Here is a 17544-nt window from a genome sequence, read left to right on the forward strand (position 1 = left end):
AGGAATACCCTTCTCTTGGGCTGATCCATTAGTACTGGATGTCCTGCCCAAGCACCATCTAAATTGATCTCATCACAGCGTTTCAGGGGGTGCTGCACCACACCACAGGCCCTATACTACCTGCCCTGCCTGGCTCACTGGCCCCAGCAGCAAACTCAGCTTCCTGTGTCCCCCCGCCTCCATGTCCAGCCCTGAGCTTTGTCCTGCCCCACTCACTCTCATCTGCTTCCCAGTTTTGGGATCCCCAGCATGGATCAACTGCCCCAGTCTCCCCTCCTATGCCCAGCCTGGCTCTCTGTTTCCATGGGCTGTGCTCAGCTTACCAGGTTACAGGCTCAGTCTTGTAAGGAGAAAACAGCAGCAAAGATATCCCTTCTGGGGCCGGCACTGTGGCCCAGTGCCTTAAGCCACTGCCTGTGACCCAGCATCCCGTGAGTGCCGGTTCGAGTCCCAGCTGCTCCACTTCCGATCCAGCTCCCTGCTAATGTGCCTGGGAAAGCAGTGGGAGATGGCCCAAGTGCTTGGGTTCATACACCCATGTGGGAGACCTGGATAGAGTTTCAAGCTCCAGGTTTTGGCTTTGGCCTGGCCCAGCTCTGGCTGTTGTGGCCATTTGGGGGGTGAACTAGCAGATGGAAGACACACACCCCCCATAACTCTGCCTTTCAAATAAATCTTGAAAAAAAAAAGACCACAGAGAGAAAATAGTAACTTTAAATGTTAAAATAATAATAATAATAGAGACATCACCTCTCCTACCCCACTGAAATCCAGTGGAGGCTTGGGAGAAAGGAGTGGAGGCAGGGCGGCTGAGATGTAATCTATAGGTAAGGGTCAGAGAGGGGATCGAGTCTCCAGAAGTCATCAGTCAGAAGTCCTCCATGCCTCTCAGAACCAGAGGCTAACTCCCAGATGCCCACCCCTCCACTGGCCTGGCACCTGCCTGGCCCAAACACAAACTCTGAGAGGAACCACCTAACCGGGTCGCAGGGCCCCACCCAGAAGTCACCCTGCTTGCTCTTCCCCACCCACAGACTGGGGAGGCACGGAAGAACCCCGAGCAGAGAAGGCCAGTGGGGCACCCGACAGTTCCGGCTTATGAGGCAAACAGACCCGGGTTTCGGGCCTGGCCGCACCATGCCCCTGGCCAGTGGCTTTTCATATGTAAGAAACTGAGACCAGGGGGCCAGCACTGTGGCCAGTGGGTTGGCTCCCTGGCCTGAGGTGCCAGCATCCCGTGTGGGCACTGGTTCTAGTCCTGGCTGCTCTACTTCCAATCCAGCTCTCTGCTATGGCCTGGAAAAGCAGTGGAAGATGGCCCAAGTCCTTGGGCACCTGCACCCACGTGGGAGACCCAGAGGAAGCCTCTGGCTCCTGGCTTCGGATCGGTGCAGCTCCTGCCATTGTGGCCAATTCTCTCTCTCTCTGCCTCTTCTCTCTCTGTGTGGCTCTGACTTTCAAATAAATAAAATGGATCTTTAAAGAAAAAAAAAAAAAAAAAGAAACGGAGACCCAAATCATACGCAGCACAGAGGGTAGCTGGCAGGTAATGTGAGTCACCCAGGGTCTGTGTCTTTATAGGGCTGGTTCTGGGTGTGAGGTCAAGGACAGATACAGCAAACGGCAGGAAGAAGATGAGTTCAGGCATCCACCGTAGCAGAGAACGGCCGGCCACGTGGAGCCCCGCCCCCTCAGAGCTACCGTCAGACACGCAAGGGCTTACCTCGCAGAACAGAGGCCCAAACTGGATTGTGGGCCGAATCCAGGCCTTCTGAATATCTGACTTAGTCGCCAACATTAAACAAACAAATAAGAACCAAGAAAGGTGCCATGAGAAAAGTTAACATTGCAACAGCCTCTTGAAAAATCAGAAGGCCATTGTGGGTAGACGTTTGGTGCAGCAGCTAAGAGGCCATGTGGGATGCCTGCAGCCCATATCAGAGTCCCTGGGTTTGAGTCCCAGCTCTGCATCTTGCTAAGGAACAACCAGGCAGCAGGCTGGTCCCCATGTGGGACAAACAGGTGGAGCTCCAGGCTCTTGGCTTCAGCTTGGCACAGCCCTGGCTGTTACAGGCATTTCAGGAGTGAATTAGCAAACAGATGATCTCCCTCCCTCTCTTTCTCTCTCTCTCTGCATGTGTGTATCTTTCAAATAAATTAAATGAATTTAATTAAAAATGTTAAAAATCAGGAAGGCCACACTGAAGTCACTTTGGACAAGGAAAAACACTGCCACCTTCCCTGCCCTTCTCTCGTGCGGTGGTTTCTGACCACCTGAGGGCACATTCCCGAGAATGTTCTCAACCCCACAGCCAGGGTCTCGGGACTGCAGATGGCTGCTTCCTAAGCTTGCAAGGTCCTCCTCCTCCTCTTCTTCCTCCTCCTTTATAAAATCTGTTAGAGAGAGAGAGAACCCCCACCTATTGGTTCACTCCCCACATGTCCACAAAATGCCAGGGCTGTGCCATACCAAAGCTGGGAGATGGGAACAGAAGCCTACACACACTTCAGCCATCACCTGCTGCCTCCCAGGGTGTGCGTTAGCAGGAAGCTGGAATCAGAAGCTGGAGCCAGATATTGAACCCAGGCACTCTGATGTGGGATGCATGTGTCTGAGCATCTTAACCATGAGGCCAAATGTTCACCCTATTGGAGAGCAAGTCTACTGTGCAGCAAACAGAACGGCTCTGAAGTCAGCTTGGCCTAGAACAAGCACCTCCATCCGCCCCACTCAGCACTGTTACCTCTGCCTGGCTCCCATGCCACCTGTGAGTAAGGAAGGCTGGGGCCCCAAAATACACACCGAGCACACAGACCGCTTCACCACCGCTCATGCATCTCTGACCCCTCCCAGCCTCCTCCCAAGGCTGCCCACCCTGGGAACAGAAGAACAAAATCTGCAGTGCCCGTGGAGAGGACCCGAGACAGGCTCCCCATGCCCACGGCCAGGGGCCAGTGAGCAGCAGCAACAGAGTTTCTCGCTTTCCTGCTGCCGAAGAGGTTCTCCTGGCTTAAAATACACTTTGAGAAAAACCCTGGAGCCAGACCACAGCCTCAGAAAGTCCAGCTTCCACTGCCTGCTGGGAAAGTGATCTTAGGCACGGACCCGCACTGACCCACAGGGGCCCGCCTTAGAGTAAAGGCTAGGATAACCAAGGCAAGGAGCAGATCACTGGTCAGCATGGGTTCTGAGATGTGATAGGGGAGAGGCTGGGCAGAGGGAAGGGCCAGGGTTGGTCAGTGTCCGCCTGGCAGCAGGATTGATGTGTGAGTGGCTTCTCTGTGGTAGGGCCATTTTCTCACTGGCTTTGCACTATTTCTCTAAAGACTGGGCATTGAAAAGAAGCAAGTGGCCTTGTGGCGCTCTGGGCCGTGTCATCAGCCTCAGTGTCCAGGGCTAGGCTGCCGCTGCCTTCTGCCCCACCCAGCACAGGGAGCTCAGGGGGAGCAGAAGAGGTGGCCCCTCCCCAGTGGGGGACCAGAGTGACAGCAAGACACCAGCTCGCCAGGACGAGGCAAGCACCTGGGATGTTGGTGGCACAAATGCACGGTGGAGCCGGAGAACAGTGACAAGTGACATGTCAATCATAAAGACGAGGGAGACCCAGATGGAGTTCCAGGTCCTGGCTTCAGCTTGCCCCAGTCCAGGCTGTTGTGGGCATTTGGAGAGTGAACCGACACAGATTCTCTCTTTCTCTCCCTCCCTTCCTCCTTCCCTCTGTCGCTTTGAAATAAAACTAATAACTAAATAATTTTTAAGTCTTCCTGTAGCCATTGAGTCTGCCAGAGTAACGTTTCAGGGTTTATTTGTTTGCCTATTTATATCGTTCATCACGCTTATGCAAACTATCGTTGGGCACCTACTGTATGTCAGGCACCAAGAATACGCAGCTCAGTGACTCAGCCTGATCCTGGTTAGAGCTTCCTTTCTGGGGAGAGAGTGGGAGATGGCACACTGGCAGCGTCCTGGATATGGCCGCAGGGCTGAGGGGGAAAGCCATGGAGCTGGGAGAGCAGTGAATTCAGGACCCCCCCCCCACACACACACACACACTGTGCTGCCGGGGATCCGCTTTCTCTCTTCCAGAACCTTCTCCTCTCTTTTCTTTTCTGCTCTCTTCTGTCTTGCTTTCCCCTGGACTGACTGCATTTTCTTCATTCCCTTGGCCCCACAAAGCTGGCACTTACAGACTCCATTTCTACCTCTTAGGTGGTCACGCTGACATTTTCAACAAGGACACCTCATGTGCAGCATGAAGTTGATCAATAGCTCTTCTCCTCTCTGGAAAATACAAAACCCCAGGGTGAGGCTTTCACGTCCATCTCGTCTCTCCTCCCTCGGAGGTGCTGGCAGCTTGAACCAGCTGAAAGAGCTATTTGCCCACAATTCCTGGAACTGCCTGGCTATTTCTTAATCTCCTGCTTATGACAGTTTTTCAGAAAAAAAAAATAATTTCCAAATTGACTCAAGAGGAAATAGAAAACCTGAATAGATCCATAGCCTTCAAAGGAATTGATTCGGTGGTCTAAAAATCTATCTTAGAAAACAGCAATGGTTCTGTGTGGTTTTGCTGCTAAGTGTTCTCAGATCTTTAAGGAAAAGTCAGCTCAGATACCATCTCTTCCAAAAATAGACAGGAAAGCAACTCTGTTCATAATAAACATCCTAGACCCACTTCAAAGAAGAACGGTACAAGAAGAAAGGAATTAAGAGCTAGCTACCTCCGAGCTTCACCTAGGGCATAAGTGTAAACACTCTAAATAAACACTGGCAAATCTTGGAAACGCAGGCATATTCACACACCAGAAAACTTACTCGTTACTCACCGCATTAGAAGATAATAAGAAAAAAGAAACAAACAATCTATAGGCAGAAAAGCACCCGGCAAAACTCATTACCCATTTGTGACTGAAAACTCCTAGCAAACTAGGACTAAACGAGAATTTTCTTAGTCTAATAAATCACAACTACCAAAAATTAAGATAGGAGTGGCCTTTGTCACCACAGTTAAGAGGTCAGTTGAGACAACAGCATCCCTCATCAGAGGACGTCGGTTGGAGTCTGGCTCTGCTCCCGGTTTCAGTTGCCCGCTAACATACACCATGGGAGGTAGCAGGTGAGGGCACAAGTATTTGGGTCCCTGCTACTCCTATGGGAGACCTGGATTAAATTCCTGGCTCCTAGCAGTGGATGGGAGGTGTCTGTGTGTATGTGTTTGTCTATCTGTCACAAATAAAAAAAAATAAATAATTTGTTAAAAACTCAAATGTTATACTTAATGGAAAATACTGGAAGCTTTTCTGAATAAGTCAGGAATAAGACAAGGCCATTCACTATCACAATTTCTTTTCAGTATCGTACTGGAAATTCCACAATACAGTAAAGCAATAAAAAGAAATTTGAAATACAAGGACTGCAAATGAAGAACCTGCTGATATCCTCATACAATATAATTGCCTACCCTCAAAATCCAAGAAATTCTACAAAGTACCAGAACGGATGAGCCTGTTCAAGACCAATTTATAAAAATGAACAGTATTCCCATGCAGCACAATAATCAGGAAATATAACAAATACTTCTGGCTTAAATGGCTGATAGAAAACAGATTGTTTATCTCCATGCTTTTCTGAAAGCCCATTAAAAGTGACTGGGGGGAAAAAAACTAGGTACAAAGCCACAAAGAGAAAAATAAAATGAAGTAAAAGTTGACAACAAATGAGACACATCAACGAAATCTGAGACAATGGAAAACAAATGGATAAATGGAAATGACTTGGCATAGAGGAGGAAATTGGAACCTCTATGCCTTAGGAGGGAAGGAGATAATGACGAGAAGGAAGCCGACTTATAATACAGAACCTCAGAGGGTCCCAGGACTGCTCTCAGGCACAAGGTATCTAGTAAGTGCAGGTTTGAAAAGGAGGTAGCGGGTGGGCGTTAAGCCTAGTGGTCAGGACACCCACATCCCATGTCAGAGTCCCTGGGGAGAGTCTCAGCTCTACTCCCGATTCCAGCTTTCTGCTAACAGACACCCTGGAAGCCAGCAGTGCTGCCCCAAATAGTTGGGTCCCTGTCACCCACATAGAGACCTGAACTGAGCTCCTGGCTCCCAGCTTTGGCCTGATCCAGCCCTGGCCATTTTGGGCACTTAGGAAGTAAAGCAGTGAATGGCAGTGCTCTCTCCATCTCTCTATCTCTCTCTCTCTCTCTCTGTGTGTGTGTGTTTGTGTGTGTGTGTGTGTGTCTCACTCTCTCTGCCTCTCAATAAATAACTTGTATGGAAGCAATAATGGAACTGTACAGAAAGGGGTCAGTGCTGTAGTGTGGCAGGTTAAAATCCTGGTCTGCAATGCCAGCATACCATATGGGCGCCGGTTCAAGACCCAGTTGCTCCACTTCTGATCCAGCTCTCTGCTATGGCCTGGGAAAGCAGGAGACGATGGCCCAAGTGCTTGGGCCCCTGCACCAGTGGGAGACCAGGAAGAAGCTCCTGGCTCCTGGCTTCGGATTGGCTCAGCTCAGGCTGTTGCGAGCATTTCGGAGTGAACCAGCGGATGAAGACCTCTCTTTCTCTGCCACTCTGTAACTCTCTCTTTCAAATAAATAAATAAATCTTAAAAAAAAAAAAGAAAGAAACTGTATAGAAATACATTCAAGACACCCGAGATGCAGCTTGTTTCTTAATAAGAGGCTCAATACTACCAAGGAATCTTTTGCCCCAAATTAATCTCAACACACAGAGCCATTTCAACAAAATCCCAAGAGAGAGTTGCTCATGGAACTCAAGGAGCTGGTCCCAGAACTCACAGGAAACAGTGAAGGGCCAGGAATATGCAGCACAATTTCAGAGAAGAGTGAGGGCTTTTCCCATCAGCAGCAGAGAGTCAGACTTCCTAGAAAACCAGAAAAATTAAAACAGTGAGCAGTTGCATAGACAAACAGATGAACGGAGCAGAAGAAGTCCAGAAACAGAATCCAAAGTCACAAAAACATAGGGCAAAGGGGGCCTTCAAGTCAGTAGCAGAGGACAAATTGAAAAATAATAATAATGGGATGACTGGCCTCTCAATTAGAAAAAGAATACAACTCAACCCCTGGCTTTCAGCAAGCGATAAAGGCAAATTACAGAGAGATCACAGCTCTACATGTCACACGCCACACTCTTAAAAGAAATAGTTTAGATCATCTTATGACTTCAGCATAAGAAAAGATTTCTTAGATAAGACATGAAGCACAACTGCACGGACAGATCTGATTAGATTACTGTGAAGGCTACTGCATGGCAAAATATATCATTAAAACTGACAAGAGAAAGCAACGATGAAAACACAACACGATAGAAAAATGAGCAAGGTGTGCACAGGAAACTCAGGGAAGAGAAAATCCAAAGAGCCAGACATGACAATGCACGCAACCTCACTAGCAATGAAGGAAATGCAAATCCAAGTCCAAGGTGCAGGATTTCACACCCTCACATGGCAAAAATAAGTCTGAACGTGCTGCCAAGGCTGATGGAAATTCTGAAACTCTGTGGGTGGCAGTATGGATTTGCAAAACCTCTTGGAAACAATTTGGCTCTATTTAGCGAACATCCAGATGTATGTTCTCCAACCCAGATATTCTAACTCTGGGTTATCGAGCCCTGAGGGAACTTTCCACTCACTCAAGGACACTAAGAGATAGGCACAGGATAAATAATGCAGTGCTTCTTGTAATACCTTAAACTATCTGCCAACACGGGTAAGTGTGGAAGCTGCACAGGCTAGAAACCTATGCAGCAGTGAAAAGGAACTACATAAATCAACATAGATAAACCTCAAACACACAAAAAAGGGAACCGCAAAAGGATAAATACATGCACCTTTCACCTACGTTTCAAAACACACAAGACAGTACTCAATACTATTTATTCTGGATATATGCATATGAATAAAAAGTAAAAACACGGGCATTGTGGCACAGTGAGCTACACTGCCACTTGAGTGCCAGCATCTCTTATCAGATTGCTGCTTTGAGTCCTGGCTGCTCTGCTTCCAGTGCAGCTTCCTGCTAGTGCACTTGGGAAGGCACCAGAGGATGGCCCAAGTACCTGAGTCTTGCCACCCAGGTGGGAGATCTGGATGGAGCTCCTGGATCCTGGTTTGAGCCTGACCCAGGTCTGTTTCTACTGTTGTGGCTACTTTGGAAGTAAACCAGCAGATGGAAGATCTCTCTCTCTCTCTCTCTCTCTCTCTCTCTCTCTCTCCAGCAGATGGGAGATCTCTGTGTGTGTGTGTATCTGTGTGTGTGTGTCTGTGTCTGTGTGTATCTGTCTGTCTGTCTCATTCTCCCTCTCTCAGTAGCTCTGCCTTTCAAATAAATAAATAAATCTTAGGGAGGGAAGAAAATTTAAAACATGCTCACAGAAAACACATTTCAACTGCAAAACAGTGGTTACCTCCAGGGAGAGGAGAAAGGGAACAGAATTAGGGGAACATGCCAGGATTTTTAATACCAAGTAATGTGTTATTTCTGACTAGCATTTGGCAAATGGTAATACTTGTCAAATCCAGAGACGGTAATAAGCACATGAAAAATGCTCACCATCATCAATCTTCAGGGAAATTCAAGATAAAAGCACAATGAGAAACTACTTCATACTCCCCAGAATAGCTAAAAATAATTGTTTAATGTTGGCAAGGAGGTCGAACAATTGGAAGTTCCTACCTGGCTATGAGTGATGAAGCAAGATCATTAGTAAACAGTTTTGCCACTACTTATAAAGTGAAACATACACTTACCATATGATCCAGCCATGTCACTCCTAGGTATTGGTGCCAGAGAAAGGAAAATAAGTCCGAAAGATTTGTACACAAATGTTCACAGCAGATTTATTCATAATAGCTAAAACCTGGAAAGGACCCAAATGTTCATCATTGACAAATGGATACGCGAATTGCAGTAAATTCAACAAATGGAATTCCACTGCGCATTAAAAAGGAATGAGCCACTGGCACAAAGATAGGGCTGGATTGTAGACATCGTGCTGCATAAAAGAAGCCAGACTGAAGAACACATACAGCATGACCCCTTCCTCTGGGAGAGTAGGCAGAGCTCATCTACAGAGCAGCACTCAGATCAGAGGTGACCTCGAGAGAGGAGAGAAACTGATTGTGGAGGTCAAGAGAGAACTTTGTGGGCAGACGTCTTAAACAGCTGCCCCTCCAAATCCATCCGTGGGTCCAATCAACCAGGAATGGAAAATCCTTGGGAAAAAAATTGCATCCGCACAGAGCATGCACAGACCTCTTTTGTCTTGTCATTCTTCCCTAAACAATACAGTGTAACAACGACTGACCTAGCATTTACATTGTGTTAGGTATTATAAATAATCTAGAGAGGATTTAAAGTCTATGGAGAAATGGCATGGGTTACATGAAGCATTATATTGTTTTATACAAGGGATTGAGCATCTGAAGATTTCCCAGGGCGTGTCCTGGAAACAGGCCCCCACAGACAGCAAGGGACAACTGTGCAGTGCCTGACTGAAGTGTTGGTTACAAAGGTGTACACATTTGCCCAGCTGCTGACCTGTGCACATTTATTTTACAATAAATGGCAGCTCAAGTACAGTTGATCTTAAAGATATGGATGGCAGGGGCTGGTGCTGTGGCGCAGTGGGTTAATGCCCTGGCCTGCAGTACCAGCATCCCATATGGGTGCCGGTTCAAGACCCGGCGGCTCCACTTCCTTCCAGCTCTCTGCTATGGCCTGGGAAAGCAGTAGAAGATGGCCCAAGTCCCTAGGCCCCTGCACCCATGTGGAAGACCCAGAAGAAGCTCCTGGCTCCTGGCTTCAGATCGGCACAACTCTGGACATTGTGACCATCTGGGGAGTGAACCAGCAGATGGCAGACCTCTCTCTCTCTGCGTAACTCTGACTTTCAAATAAATAAATCTTTTAAAAAAAAGATATGGATGGCAGACATATTCATTATAATTTGTGACTTTTTATAGATGCAAATATTTTATGACAAGTTACATGGAGTTTTAAACTATTTGGTTCTTAATTATCTATATGGTGGGCAGAAAGTTTTAGAGAGAATGAAAAACTAAGGTGGCCCATAATGTGAACTGATTTCCTCCCAGTGAGCTGTCTGCTTTCATGGAGCAGTCCTAGACTGAAGGACCATCTCATTCAAGTCCCTCACGTTCAGAAAAGAAGCCCAGAGGCGTTCGTCCAAGATCACAGTGGCAGAGGCACACTGTTCTAGCTGTCCAGCCTTCATTCCCCATATCTTCAGAACACCCCATTCCTTGTGTGGGGAACAAGCACTCCCCTACTGGACACTTGCTCTGTGAGGCTACCCATGCAGGTGCCAGCCTTCCCACCTTTAACCCAAAGAGGGTGCAGGGGGCTCCTTTCTCCTTTCCAGACTTTGGGTGTGCAAGCAACGCCTGCCTCTGGATGCTGATTCCGTAAATCACAGGTGACAGATGCGTGGAGCTCATCCACCCCAACCAGCACACCTGATGGTATCATGACTGTTCCTGTGACTCCTCCTTCCTGGCCTCACCCAGACAAGCACCTTGGTTTCTATCTGTATTCAGGAGGTTTTGCCAGCCTCCTGCCCATTCTATGAGGCTCCAATGACTCTACAGTAAATGTAATATCTCTGCTATAGATCTTGTTTGCACCGGCCAGAATCCATTTCCCATGCTGGCAACCCTGTGTGACACATCACCCCACCAGCCCCAGGAAGACCAGGCCCATGGCCCAGAGTTCTGAGTTGTACAGAAGCATCCCTGGATGCACCAGCCACCCAGCCAATTTCTCAAGATCCTCCACTTCCCACCTTTGTCCCCCAGGACTGCTGGGACGCAGAGTGAAAGAGAAACAGCTAGAGGCTAGCATTGTGGCGTAGCAGGTTAAGCAGCTGCCTGCAACATCCTATATGGGTGCTGGTTCAAGTCCTGGCTGCTCCACTTCCAATCAAGCCTCTGCTAATGCTCCTGGAAAAGCAGTGGAGGATGGCCCAAGTGTTTGGGCCCCTGTTCCCATGTGGGAGACCCAGAAGAAGCTCCCAGCTCTTTGGTCTGGCCCAGCCCTGACCATTGCAGCCATCTGGGGAGTGAACCAGTAGATGGGAGACCTCCCTCTCTCTCTGTTGTTAACTCTTTCAAAAAAAATAAATAAATCCTGAAAGAAAGAAAGAAAGAAAGAAAGAAAGAAAGAAAGAAAGAAAGAAAGAAAGAAAGAAAGAAAGAAAGAAAACTATCTCTTAATGAGTGAAGTGCCAAGCACTGTGACCCATTTAGCTTAGCCCTTCCCACAGCCTGCTAACATGGTGATTACTCCAAACTACCTACGAGGCCACTGAAGCTAAAGAAGAAAGATATTTTCCCAAGGTGACAGGGCTCCTATGTGGCAGAGCTGGAATTCGAGCTGAACCTGTCCTAACACCAGAAACCCAGCTCTGACACCTCCCCTTGCTACTGCCTCACCTCAAGAAACTAGCTGGACACTCAGACTTCAAATTAGGCAGCACGGGCATAGCTAGATGCTGGCCACACCTTCCCAGTAGCAAGGTGGCTGGGGGTTGCCAACTGCATGCACTGGGCCAGGCCACCCACTCAGGCAAGAGCGACAATGGCTAAGGTGACACAGAACAGAGGTGAGGACCAGCCTAAATGACGTGGGAAGCCTCCCCACCCCAGAGCTGTGGAAGTGAATTCGCACTGCTTTGAGACGAAGAAACGTTCCTGTTCCCATGGCAACAGAGCATGCTCGCCGTTGTTCATACCTGTAACCAAGTGACTCACACTTCTGGCATCGCAGGAGCCCAGTCCAAAGCCCTTAGCTCATCAGCCTGGAATGTGTGTGCTGATTGTATCTGGCAAGATAGCTGGGGTCTGTGTGTGCCCCCTCGGAGACTGTGAGAGCCAGGGGTGCCTGGTCACCTTTGTTCTCACACGACTTTCCCAATACCTGGCTCAGAGCCCATCACGGATGTAGTGGAAGGAAGCTGGGTTCTCTAAATAGGTGAAGAGCCAAGGCCAAGTGTTGGGTAAGGAATTAAACATGGCACAGAAAGGGACTGATTTTAGTTGGTACACACCTAAAACAATGGGAAATGCTGGGGGGTGGAGAACTTGGATTTCAGACCAAAGCTCTTTCATAAACCCTGAAAGGTGGCACATGGAAGAGTCAATCCTGCCAGACCCCACCATGGGTCAGGTATAACCTCACACCCATGCGGTCAGTCATACACATTTCTAGAGAGGACGACCAGGAGTCCTGGAAGGATACTACACAGCCACTATCTCATGGAAACACAATAAGGTCTGTTCAAGCCCCACAGAGAGCAGAGGTGGGTGCAGTGAGAGCTACAGCGGCAATGGCAAAGCTACCCCAGGGTCCCCTCAGCTCAGAAGTTGAGGATCCCATCAGAGCAACCTGGAAGACTTGCCGAGCGACTCTCAATTTACCAGAGGAACTCCGCTGGGTACCCGCAAATACTGCCAAGGGCCCAACAAAACCCAAGGCTTAGAGGAAATGTTTGGTTTTCTCTCTCAGCAAAGGGAAAACTTGCCCTTCCCAGCAAAGCTCTGCAATGCATGGAAAAACCCTAAAAATCCACCAACCAGAGGAGGAGGTGCAAGGCCTGGAGCATCTCCATCTGGCTGGGATTCAGAGTGAGGTCGGTCGGTCTCCCCCAAGACAGCTCCGCACACAACATAGGAAAGCACATCACCTGTGGTCAGCTGTGCAGGCACCCTGCCCCCAAAGATGGCATCAGTGATGAAGACCGGGGTCAGGATCTTTCGAGGGGCACGCGATCCACATCTCCACAGTAGCACTTGTCAGCTTTTCTGACCTCTGATCACACAGAACGGGAAGCAGTGCTGAACGCCCAGGCCCTTCTTGGTTCTAAAAAATCCACGGGTCTGTAAGGATCTCCAACAAAGCTAGTAATGGAAACTCATCAGTGGGATAGGTATGTGTGGGAGAGCCAGCGGGAGATCCTGAGACAGCCACGTGCCGGGAGAAGAGACGCCAGCAGGCACGGCACACCTCTCACCTCAGATGCAGCCCACAGCCAAGTGTGTGCAGGCGGAGCCTCCCTTGTGGGAAAGGCTTGAGATCGAAGTATTTTGGGGGCTGGCGCTGTGGCATAGCGGGTAAAGCTGCTGCCTGCAGTGCCGGCATCCCATATGGGCACCAGTTCGAGTCCCGGCTTCTCCACTTCTGATCCAGCTCTCTGCTACAGCCTGGGAAAGCAGTAGAAGATGGCCCAAGTCCTTGGGCCCCTGCACCCACATAGGAGACCCAGAAGAAGCTCCTGGCTCCTGGCTTCAGACCAGCCCAGCTTTGGCCAATGCGGCCAATTGGGGAGTGAACCAGCGGATGGAAGACCTCTCTCTCTCTGCCTCTACTTCTCTCTGCCTCTCCTTCTCTCTATGTTACTCTGACTTTCAAATAAATAAATAAATCTTTTTTTTTTTTAAAAAAAGAAGTATTTTGGCTTTCAGATAATTTTTGGATTCTCAAATATTTGCATATACATAATGAGATCTCTCAGGGATGGCACCCAGCCTTAACAGGAAATTTGTTTATGTTACAGCTCCACCTTAAACAACACAGCCTTAAATGCAATCTTATACAATATTGTCAACAATTCTGTGCAGGAAACAAAGTTCCATGGTGTGGAATTTTCTACTTGTGACGTCCTGTCGGTACTCAGAAATTCCCAGGTTTTGGAGCTTTTTGGATTACAGATTTTTGCTTTGGGACATTCAAGCCTGCAAAAGTGGAGGAGGGGCATTTGGCATGGTGTTTAGAAGGCCGCTTGGGACGACAACATCCCATATCAAAGGAGCCTGGGTTTGAGCCCAGTCCACTCCCAATTCCAGCTTCCCGCTAATCTGCACCCTAGGAGGCAGCCTGTGATGGCTCAAGTACCTGGGTTCCTTGCCACCCATGTGAACTCAGACTGAGTTCCAGACTCTTGGCTTCAGCTTGGTCCAGCCCTGTCTGCTGTAGGCCATTTGAGGAGTGAACCAGTGGAAGGAAAATCTATCTGTGTCTGTCTCTCTGTCTTTCAAATAAATACAAACTTTGTGAAGTAGGAGGGAGGGACCGTGGCCTGCTTTTAAAAACATGTGGATGGATAGATTAGGGAGCCAGCATAGCTGTCTATCTGTCTGGGGTTTCAATTAGGGGTTGGCAGGGTGGTTTTAGAAGGGATGGAGTGGTAGGTGTTGTGGCATAGTGGCGCATCCCATAGGGGTGCTGGTTCAAGTCCTGGCTGCTCCATTTCTGATCCAGCTCCCTGCTAATGTGCCTGGAAAGACAGAGGAAGATGGTCCAAGTGCTTGGGCCTCTGCCACCCTCATGGGAGACCCAGATGGAGTTCCAGGCTATTGGTTTCAACCTGGCCCAGCCCTGGCTTTTGCAGTCATTTAGAGAGCCATATGGAAGATTCCCTCTCTCTCTCTCTCCCTCCCCCCAACTTTGCCTTTCAAATAAATAGATACATCCTTTTTTTTTTTTTTTTTTTTAAAAAAAAAAAAAGACCACAGGCAGCCTGACTGTGGACCGTGGGTGATCAATCCTCTTGCTTCTGGCATTTCCATTCTCTGAGCTCCTAATCTGAAGCAATGAGGGGACCCAAGCTTCCCAACATTGAAGTTCCTTGGCCACGCTTTCACTCACATTAAACTTGTGCAGGCCCAGGCTGGAGGGCGACCCCACGCGGCACTAATTGCCAAGCATCGTTTTATGAGGCTCGGCCAGGTGATGTGAATGGATTCAAGGTGGATCCTCACGGGCCCGGTGTCTCTAACAAGGAAATAAATCATCTGTAATTACACAGGGCCCGTTGCCATGCTGCCCTATTTCTGGAGCGGCCGCTTTCCAGGCTGGAAGACAAGGCAGGGTGCAGTGTGGACACGGAGCCCAGGAAAGGAGTTGAAGTTCGCTGGGAGGAGGGGGCGGCTGTGGGAGAACCAGAGCTTGTCTGAGATGATGAGGATCAGGAACGTGAACCGCTGGAGCTTCCCATGCGATGTCTTGCCTAATCCAGCCACCCAGCATGCAAAATCAGATAAAGAAAAAATAACCGTAGGAAAAAGTAAGAGGGAGTCTGTGTGAGGTGGAGACCTCTTCAGTGAGAGTAAGCCTTTGATTTCCATGGAACCTGGCAGCCAACACAAAAAGCGTCCTCAAGATGAACTAAGCCTGGTGGGTGTTGTGGCGCAGCGGGTGAAGCTGCTGACGGAGACACCTGCATCCCACACGGGAGTGCCTGGTTCAAGTCCCGCCTACTCCCTGCTTCCGATCCAGCTTCCTGCCAATGTCCCTGTCACTCTGCATTCAAATTTAAAAAAAAAATCAAAAAGAGAGAAAACATAATAAGTGTGTTTTAGAAGAAAAGATCAACTAAGCCCACGCAGCCATTCCTGCCCTCCAAAGGGCAGCTCCCTCCAAAGCGTTCCTAGAAAGAGAGCCCACAGCAAAGAAATGTCTTCGGAGACCAGGACTTCCACAGAGCTGTTTATTTAAACCCTCAGTTGGAACTAAGATCTTAAGCAGCACTCCCTGGGTATCTGTTTCTGGCTGCAGTTCCTACAACCGCAGTTGTCCGCTCAGAGCAGGAAAAAGAAGAAGAGGAGACAGATCCCATGTAGGGAGAAAGGTCTTTGACAGAACCCAGTAGACAGTATGAGTTCATATGCGGGAACTTCAAAAAATTCCTAAGAAACGGGATGAAAAGCATGGGCTTATTTTGGTGCACACAGCTTGCCTCCAAAAACCAGGACAGCCGAAGTCGCCAGGCGTGTCAATCGGGTGAAGCTCCCACGGGCACAAGTGCAAGTGCCGAGCCGTGAACTCCACCAGGCTGCTTTGTTTTTCAAGTTCTTACAAATGCATGATCTCAGAGCTGTAAGAACCCATGTGGGCTCCATGCCCTCGTCTGAATCTGCAAGCGGGCACAGCAGGCACACACTCAACAACTTCTGTACTCCCTTCATGAAGATCAGAGGGTGGAAGTAAAAAAAAAAAGTACCATTGGGAGTTCCTTCCTCTTGTCCAACAGACCCTTGGGGGAGGGGGGCCTTGAATCCCCCAGCCACCCTTATGTCCCTGTAAGCTGCTCTCTCTCTCTTCTCCCAGGGGAACTCTTGAGGGTGCTGGGGCAGTCAGAGCAGGTGGAATGAAGAAGAGTCTGGGTGGAGAAGGAGGGATGCACTGGGTGGGAGTAGCTGTCTGGTGCCTCCTCCCCCACGCCCTCCTGCCATGACCACCCAGGGCTAGTCTGGCCAGGAAAGCAGGAGGCAGCTTCCTTGGTGGATGCTAAACCAACCTTCTAACCACACTCCCCACAAAGCCCAAGAACATGGACTTGCCCACTGATGACTTCTTCTGCCTAGATATTTACTACATGGTCAGCCCATACCATGAGCCTAATGGGAAGAAACCAAGCAGGAAAGAAGCCTTTGTTCACCAGAAATGGACCAGCCCTTCTTGTCCCATGGCTAACAGGGTAGGGGGCGTGAATAAGGTAGGATTATACGATTTCCAGGCATGAAGATTATAGGAAAGGCATGACAGGTATAATAATAGGAGGTACAGGGTCCAGGTATAGGTATGACAGGTGTAACACGAGGTACAGGGTCAGCTCAGGGCCGTGGAAGCCATGCACATCCCCCGGGGCCCAGCACTCTCCTTCCCTCCCTCTGGAATACAGCTAATTAAACCCCGTGAAGAGAAGCACAGTGGCAGCTGCGAATGTGGCGGTGAGAGACCAGTACCTACAGCCTTTCCTCCCGCTTCTGAAGTGCCTGCTGGATGGGATGAGCTCTCCTGGAAGCCCCTTCCAGCAAGGCAGCACTGAGTCATCAGAGAATGTGGGGGAGGTGGGGACACGCCCATCCAACCCCTCCCTCCACCGCACCCCTGTTTACCAAACAGAGCCTGCCCCGCCAGCCCGGTGCAACACGCCTGCCCGCCCGGGATGCATTCCCGTGGAGCTCCCTAGAACAGGTTCCACATGGCCCCGCCAGGCTTCCTCCATAAATGCTGAAGCTGGCAGCTTTGCCTGCAGCTGGGCGCAGCCCAAGAAGGCAGGGATTTTGTCATCCTTTCTGGCCCATGAAAAACTTAAATATGGTCACAGCCTTAAGTGGTCTGACGGAGGCTCTTTCCACTGTCCTGGGGGTGGATTTGGCTGATGTCAGTTTCCTACCCTTGTACTGAGGGCATGCTGATGTTGGTGGGAGTGAAAAATAAATTGTGTTTCTTAACTGTTTCTCCAATGTATTTCAGGGTTTTTTTTGTTGTTGTTGTTGTTGTTTTTTTTTTTTTTTTTTTTTTTGACATCCAATACAATGGAAAAAGACACATCCCAGGGAGGGCACAAGGCCGTTAAGATGCAAACGCATCTACAGATGCAACACGTGATGTGGAAAAGGAAGCTGAACATCTGTGGTTTCTGAAAAGTCAATCACCCAACTGAGCCTGCCCTGGGGTACGCTCTGCCCCGTCCTTCTCCCCAAAGCTA

At 49.1% G+C, this 17544-nt stretch overlaps 1 protein-coding gene across 4 annotated transcripts in view; it reads right to left on the reverse strand.

Annotated features, from left to right (window-relative positions):
* GAS7 (growth arrest specific 7) overlaps nt 1-17544 on the reverse strand; it is a 248566-nt gene that overhangs the window by 136239 nt on the left and 94783 nt on the right. The window contains exon 2 of one of the 4 annotated variants that reach the window (XM_051824489.2): nt 6810-6895. The exons of the other annotated variants lie outside the window; for them this stretch is intronic. The gene's annotated coding sequence lies outside the window, so the exon portion shown is untranslated. The remainder of the gene's footprint in view (nt 1-6809; nt 6896-17544) is intronic. 4 annotated transcript variants of the gene reach the window in all.

Source organism: Oryctolagus cuniculus, chromosome 17 (genome assembly GCF_964237555.1).
Source record: "Oryctolagus cuniculus chromosome 17, mOryCun1.1, whole genome shotgun sequence".
NCBI lineage: Eukaryota > Metazoa > Chordata > Mammalia > Lagomorpha > Leporidae > Oryctolagus > Oryctolagus cuniculus.